Source organism: Pinus tabuliformis, chromosome Q (genome assembly GCF_031772625.1).
Source record: "Pinus tabuliformis cultivar Carrire ecotype Pingquan chromosome Q, CPIR1, whole genome shotgun sequence".
Taxonomy (NCBI): Eukaryota; Viridiplantae; Streptophyta; class Pinopsida; order Pinales; family Pinaceae; genus Pinus; species Pinus tabuliformis.
Window position 1 is genome coordinate 661,521,803 of NC_142296.1, and position 8,387 is coordinate 661,530,189.

At 33.6% G+C, this 8,387-nt stretch overlaps 1 pseudogene; it reads right to left on the reverse strand.

Annotated features, from left to right (window-relative positions):
• Positions 1-4,967: 4,967 nt before the first annotated feature.
• LOC149221275 (ubiquitin-conjugating enzyme E2 28 pseudogene) lies at positions 4,968-5,417 on the reverse strand (annotated as a pseudogene).
• Positions 5,418-8,387: the final 2,970 nt, after the last annotated feature.

Genomic DNA, 8,387 nt, shown 5'->3' on the forward strand with positions numbered 1-8,387 from the left:
TTTAAGTATATTTTTTTATACTACATCCCTAATGATTTTTATAACCCATACAAGAACATTTTCGTCTTGGATACTAGCTATTTCTTTCCTTTCACAACAAATCCTTATGGCTACTTCATATATATTTGTTCTTCTAGATCTGTATGTAGGAATAATATCTTCACATCCAACTTTTCTACTTCAAGGTAAAAAGTAACAGCAAAAAATCTAATATAGTTTTACCTGGAAAAGGTAAAAAAATGTCACCAAAGTCAATTCCCTCTACCTAAGAATAACTCTCTCCTACTAACCAAGCTTTATATTTCTCCACTTTTGCTTTTGCATTCAACTTCTTCCTAAACACCCATTTGTTGCCAATAGGACTTCTTCTAGCTAGTAAATCCACTAAATCCCAATTTTCATTATTTTCCCATGCTACCCTTCTTCAATCATGCACTTTTTCCATAGTCTTCCATGTCTTAATCCATTACATCCCTAAAAATTCTAGGGTCATCGCCACTAATAATCAAATAATATTTTGGATAGAAATTAGGTGGAGTATATTTTTTTGTTGTCTTATTTCCCAAATTGATCTAATTAGTGCTAGAGCATGTGGTTCTTCTTCATTTTATTATTGAAATTCTATAGACTTCTTGTTTGACAACATCTTTGGCTTTTGTATATACCACATCTCAACTAGACATGTCCTTCTTAGTTTTTGGGTTCAAAATATTACAACCTTTCATTCCAATGTCTTGATTCACTATGAGGTTCATGAGATTTGGATCTTATCTTAGAAATAATCATTTTCTTCTTAATAATAGTCAATACAAAAAGATAATTTTGGTTTTTAAGATTTGGGTTGATCACATTTTCATAACATCTTAGTTTTTCTTTTTTCCTTCTAACTAATTAGCACCCCAAAATTTGTTCTTAAATTTGGAAGTATTAATATTTTTAGTATTATCGTTATTATGTAAGATGAACTCCTCCATTATCCCCCAGTGGGCTAGCCAAACCTTGACATCATTGTGATATGTTTTTCTTAAGCCGAACGTGGGACATTTTGCTAGAGTTAGAAGCACCTTTAATAAACCTCTTGGACTCCATTTGTATAAATTATTCTTATACATAATATATGTAGTCAAAGTCATGCCTTCAATGGGGAAATACTTACTTCAATCAGGAGGGTAGGCTAAGGAGTGTTTCCTTTAATATTGAGGCTAATAGGCCAGGTCTATTTCAAAATAGGGTTTTCAGAATTTCCATTCTTTAAAAAATAAAAATGTATAAATAGTTAATAATATGAGGATATTTTTCATCATAACACAAATTAATGTATGAAATCAAGGATTTCCCAACCATTTTCCATTTCAAAATTTATTGACGTGTTATCTATGTGGTTGAATGAAAACTAACCCATAAGTAGGAACATAAAAAAATTCATTATCAAATCATTGAGAAAATTACGTAGAATATCCTTCCATTATCAAATCATTGAGAAAATTACGTAGAATATCCTCCCATTATCAAATCATTGATAAAATTACCTAGATGTAGATGGTAGCTTGTAGCTTTTTAACTCAGAGCATGATTGTGACTATCATGGTTCTTGACTAGCTTTTTAGCTCAAAGCATGATTGTGATATAAATTGATGTCTATTGACATTTCACTATACTGTGAATAGATTGATGTCTATCGACAACTATTTAGTCTATAAGACTAAACTAATATATAAATTAAAAACAAACCTAAATCAACTACAACAAAGTCAATGCCATCAACCCACAAAAAAATTATATAATATATAAAATAAATAATGGCCTAATCTTTTCATGATAGTATTGTAAAATCTGATGAAATTTCCCAAGATTGTACACAGTATGTGGTGGCTATTTAACTCAAAGAGTAATGCTTCTAAATTGCAGTACAATTCTTTCAAATACAAGAGTAAATGGATGCAGCAAGTAAACTCTAATTGCAATTAAAAGATAATCCAATCCTCAAATAAAACTAAATCAGACATTCATCAAAGTAACAACAAACATCAGTCAAGGACACAGTAGTAATAACTCATTCCCCTTTTAACCGATTTAATTCAAATTGAATACAATCATCAATAACCAATATAAGCAGTAAATGATCCCAATCTGAGAGCTTTGACAACAATAGTCAATGTTCTTTACAGTTGATAATCTTAACCAGAATATGTAATTGAATGATTGACTCTAAAATAACAACAAACTGAATCAAGAACACTACTACAAATTACACAAAGCAGAATGATTATGTTAATACTGGAAAGCAAGAAACAATAAAGCGATACAATTGCAGAAAGTAGAAATTCAATCAAACCATCACATTGCGTAGATCAGAAATGCATGGTACAAGAACAACAAGTGAATCCACCAGGGTCACACCCTTAGCCGCCAGTGAACACCGCCGGATTACTTCAGTAGATGGGAAGGAACAACAACTGCTTTTATATATTAATCATTGCAAAATCGTTACAGCTAGTTCGTACTTGGCTTCAACAGCGAGAGTCAATGATCAAACTTACAAATATAATAGTAATTCTCCAATTAGTTTCCTGTCTCAACTAAAATCGTTGCCTTTTACAATGGCAAAGAGGTAAAAGATAAATAGTAAAAACGATCCCTCAGGATTAAGAGATCCTGAGGGATTCACATAATCTTCCAACTTCAGTTAACTTTTCCTCCTTGCGCTGATCCTGTGATTCAATTGGTTCTTATTTGTAACTGCCACGCTCCTCACTGGGCTTGCTGCCTCTTCGTTGTATCTTGGTTAGGGAACAACAGTTGTCTCATTTCATCTTTTTCCTGCATAAAGAAGGAAAAAAAATAAGCTAAATCATGATTAAAGATAATTTCCTCATTCTTAGCATAATCCTTTGATATATTAGCATTTTGGGATATAAAAGGGATATAACTAAAGAAAAGGATAATGAAATAAATAACATATGCATACCTTTTCCATGACTCAACAATCACTAGGCCCTAAACCAACACCAATCTCTCAAGCTTCACCGCAATCGAAACCAAGATCACTAGGCCCTAAACGGAGACTCCTCCCTCAGGCTTTACCATGTATCCCACCAAAACCAATCAAGGGATTCCTAGGCCTTTGCGAATGACCTTAAGACCACCTCTGCCCCTGATTCTCTACAAACACTATTTTTATTTTAATGTACGTTTCAAATAGTTAACTTATCTTGCCATTATTTATAGCATTATATATGATAATAAAATTTGGGTAAGGATAAAAGCAGTCCATGATAGGTACCAACTTAGCATGCTAGCAAGGCACTTAATGCTATGGTGGGGGTGGTTTTCTAGCTAGATACTATATCCACGATTAATAGAACTTTTAACCATAACTTTACTTAGGATGCATCATACCTTTGAATGAATCCAAAATTTATGTATTGAGATTGTGCATCCAAATATGATGTAGTGAGTGGTCATACAATCACTACACAATCTCTATTTAAAAAAATCAACTTCATCTTAATCTCTTATTCTAAAGTAAAATTATTATTTACAAGTCAATCATAAAGTATGAATCTCTTAATATGATGTTGGCATGAACTTCAAGTTGTATATAATTCTTTTTTCTTTTTAATCATGTTGTTATTGGAGTCCATTTTGAATAAAGGATATTTTTGTCTTTATAATCTAAATTTTATAACATGTTTATCTATATTAGAGATCTAACTTCTACATAGAGTACTTTCCTCTATATGAGAGACACTATACCAATTGCAAGTGAAATTTCCTCTACTAACCAAAAATATTTAAAAAGAAAAATAGCATATTACATTTTGGTATTAATGCAGGTCATTTATTTGCATGTTAGCTTGTTATTATTTCAATTAACTTTCTTATTTAAAGTATTATAAACGGTAATACAAATTTAGTAACCAATATTTTTAACTTCAAAGTAAATTAATTTCCGTGAGGTTTCAAACCACAACAATGAACATTATCATTGAAATATTGTTACAATAAGTTCCACGTACATGCAGTGAGAAGGTAAGAGGTTTGAAGGAAATGCAAAGTAAGATGGATGGAGTAAAATCAAAAGCAAGAGGAGCAAGGGAAATGTAGGTGGTCAAAGAAAATGTAGAGTAGGGATTGAAGAAAATGCACATCAAGAGGGCAAAGTCTGAGATGTTAGTAACGAAGGATACAAATAATTGAATTTGAGGAAAACTAATGAAGTTTTGAAATAGGGGGTTGGTCTAGTCAAATCAAGCTCACAAATTTTGTAATGGCACAATCACCCATTGCATCATATCTAGTTCATTAGACAGGTGATGGTTCCACTTGATAAAATGACAAATCATGAGAGAAACTATAGTTTAAGTCTTATCTATATAGATGGTGGATAAAAATATCCTTCCATTATCAAATCATTGAGAAAATTTCCTAGAATATCCTTCCATTATCAAATCATTGGAAAAATTACCTAGATGTAGATGGTAGCTTGTAGCAATTTAGCTCAGAGCATGATTGTGATATAAATTGATGTCTATTGACATTTCAGTTTATTGTGAATAGATTGATGTCTATCGACAACCATTTAATCTATAAGGCTAATATAATATATAAATTAAAAGCACACATAAATCAATGCCATTAACCAACAAAGAAAAATTATATAATATATAAAATAAATAATGCTCTAATCTTTTTAACAATTTGAAGATTAAGCAAGCTAAAATAATACACATTTCATAATTTGAACGTTAAGCACAATAAATAAAACAACAAACACCTTCAATTCGACATATTCATGATAGTCCAGAACCAGACATATTCATGATAGTATTGTAAAATCTGATAGTATTCATGATAGTCCATAACCAGACATATTCATGATAGTATTGTAAAATCTGATGAAATTTACCGAGTTCCCAACTAAAAAAGAAAAAAGAAAAAAAAAACATGAAAGGAAAAACTGACATTTAATTGGTGGCATAATTGTGTGTCCACAACTTCGCTGTCTCCTCATAACTACGTCTATCGTTATTGTAAATCTGGGCAATTTCAGGGACAAGAGGATCTTCAATGTTTGGGACACTTAGAAGAGAGAATATTGACAACAGTATCTGGGAAATTGTATGTGCAGGGCACCATTTCTCCTTCAAAACCTCAAGACAGACGTTGCCGTTAGAGTTAATGTTTGGATGATAAACTTTTGTCCGGAAAGTAACTTTGGGAGGCTGGAACGGGTAATCTCGAGGGATGTGGATGTCTATCCTAAAAATTCCCCCAGTAAATGGGGTGTCAGCTGGCCCCATAATATGTGCCTGCCAGTGAGATATATCATCTCCTACGGGTCCAACGCTGCTACAGAATGACGGCAGATTTTTCTGTAAATCCTGAAGCTCCTTCATTATACGCTTACTCGCCATTGTTTTCCAAACTTGTGCGCCTCACAACCCTCTGTAACTCACACGTACCGTGCTCTTGATTTGAATACGATCCACCCGAAACTGATTCTGAGATTAGACGTTAGAAGGCCTTTAGAAATCGATGACGTTGAGAGGACATGTAACGCACCGATATATATAGGGGTTCCTAGATTTTCTTGTTGCATATTACCGAAACACAAAAACTCTTACGTCGGCCGTATTCATTTGAACAAGTTGAGCAAACGGTGGATATGTAAGCTTATTACGGAAGCCATGTGGCATTATGAGCACCTTATTGCCTTGTTGGGGGTTCGTTCTTTATTATGGCCCTTCTTTTTATGGTTCTAATTTCGAGGGGTAGAAGAAGAATTATATTATTGAGAGATTGCGGTTCGTCGTGGGGTAACATTGGTAAATTCTAGCCCGAGAAGGTCTCAGAATGGTAATGGGCATTGGAATGGTAGGGTAATACTCGTAAATTTTAGCCCCAGAAGGTGTCAAAGTGGTAATATGCATTGGAATAGTTTGTAAAATGGTCCATGCCTAAGAGTTTTATTGATATTTTTTTGGCTGGTAGCACTTCGAGGGATATAAAATAATTTGAGAGATTACATTGTAGAGGGGGATTTTTTTCATTGAGTTATGAAGGGAAATATAATAACTCGAGGGATTGCATGGTAGAGAAGGAGACTCTTTTCTTTGGGTTATGCACATTAAAGGGGAAAGAGAGCTAGAGTATGTTTTCATGGGGTTAATTGAGTAATTATATAGTTGTTATTGTTGTTGCTTTAGTGCATATGTGATTGTTGTTATTCATTTTATGGTTCTAATTTCTATGGGTATAAGAAGAATTCTATTATTGTGAAATATTTGTTAGTTGTGTGATCATGCTTATAAATTCTAGCATGAGAAGGTATCAAAGTGCTAATATGCATTGGAATTGTTTGTAAAATGGTCCATGGCTAAGAGCTTTTTGCATTGGTATTTCCTAGCTAATACCACTAGAGCCTTAGAGGGATATAGAATAGCTTGAGGGATTACATTATAGAGTGGGGTATTATTTTCCTTGATTTGTGAAGGGAAACCAAATAACTTGAGGGATTTCATTGTAGAGAAGCAGGCTATTTTCCTTATGTTGTACACATTAAACGGGAAAGAGAGTTAGGAGTATATTTTCATGGGGTGCTTTGAGCAATTATGTAGTTGTGATTGTTGTGTGTATGTATGAATAAAGAAAGATTGGGAGTTGGTTTCCCATTAGAGATAGAGTTCACGTAGCCACCCATTCATGTGGTATTATAGCCCAAGTTCAAGGATGGCATATTATAGAGACTGAATGAGAAACAAATCTTTTGATTGAGTAGAACCCCCGATATCTACAATCTGTTGGAAAATATTTTATAAAGATAAGTTCCTCTTTGATCATTGTGTATTTATTTCATTGTATATTTTAATGGTTATCATTCTTTCACTACAGTGTATACTTATCATCATTTACATGGCATATATTTAGCACTCCTTTGTTATTTACATTAGTTCTTGAATATCACGCATTGTTTCTATATTTTCTTGATTTAAAATTGGTTTTTTGAGTGTGCCATTGGCATGGGTACGTTCCAAATTACCCCAAGTACATCACATATTGGTATCACATCCTAGCTTTGCAGTGCCAAGGCTACATGGGCAAGGGACCTAGTTAAATGTTGGTGCAAACGATGAGTTGGGGGAATCACTACAATTACAAATTTTGAATCTTTGGATTTTTGGATTTATTTATACTTGGTGATGTGAAAAAGTGACATGGAGGCCACATGAATGGGAAGTGTTAGGAGACATGGTAGTTCCATGGTGGTGGGTGTCAACTACCATGTGGTAAGCAATTATGGCATAGGCAAAGATCTGGGACATGCTATGGCAAGATCAAGTTGGACATGGATATCACATTACCTAAATGAAATTGGCCAAATAGAAAGTGGTTTTCAAGGGCTATAGGAAATGGTTTTGGAAAATTTCCCCAATGCCCAAAACAAATGGATGACCATTAAGTGGATGAAGGGTGATTTTGTTTTCTAAGAGTGCTTAGGGAAATTACCTTCCACAAAATCAAATGCTCGAGCTTCATTGATTTTGGCGGGCTTTATCATTTTTTTTAGATATGTGGGGTGCAACTTGTGCACCTAGGGGATATAAAGGGGAGATGGGATCTGCTCATCCCCTCCACTAATGAATAGTTACCAATAGATAGTGGGGCATTAACGAGTGTAGGGTGGAATGGCGAGCATAGGTGGGATCAGAGAATAACAAAGATAACGAAAATAAAAATAAAGTAAAGAAGATAGTGGAAGAAGAAATATGTGAAGTAAATGGAAAAAGAAAGGAAGGCGAAGGAAAAGAAATATAAGGTTAGGTGGTGATGAAACAGGAAGGTAGAAGAAGAAGTGACATGGAACCAATCACAGGGTGCCATGTGGAATGAGATGCCATATTAGGCCCATGTATCAAAGAAACATCAATATTCTATTATGAATTCGATATAACATTTATTATGATTTTTTAGTCATAAACTTCAAGGGCATTTTTGAATCCCTAAACAACATTTTTGGATGTTGAAACCAACAACAAGAATTGTGTGTACCAATGGTACATGCCTTATTTTCTACTTAATGAAAGAGCTCCTAAAAATATTAACCAAGTGATGTTTTGTGCACAAAAATAATGCTAGGATGTGAAATTTACACCTAAAACAAGTAGAGTGATAAATAAGGTACCAATCCATTTCCAATGGCCCTAACTACTTGATCAAAGCTCATATTGGAGCATGTGAGTAATCAAATGAAATATATTGGACTGTAGAATACATGCATGGAGTCAAAGTTAGAATCTAGTCATCTAAATATTTAGAGAATTAGTATAAAAAAGTCTATAGCATTACACGAAAAATTTGGAAAGATAGGAAAAACCTTAAACAAC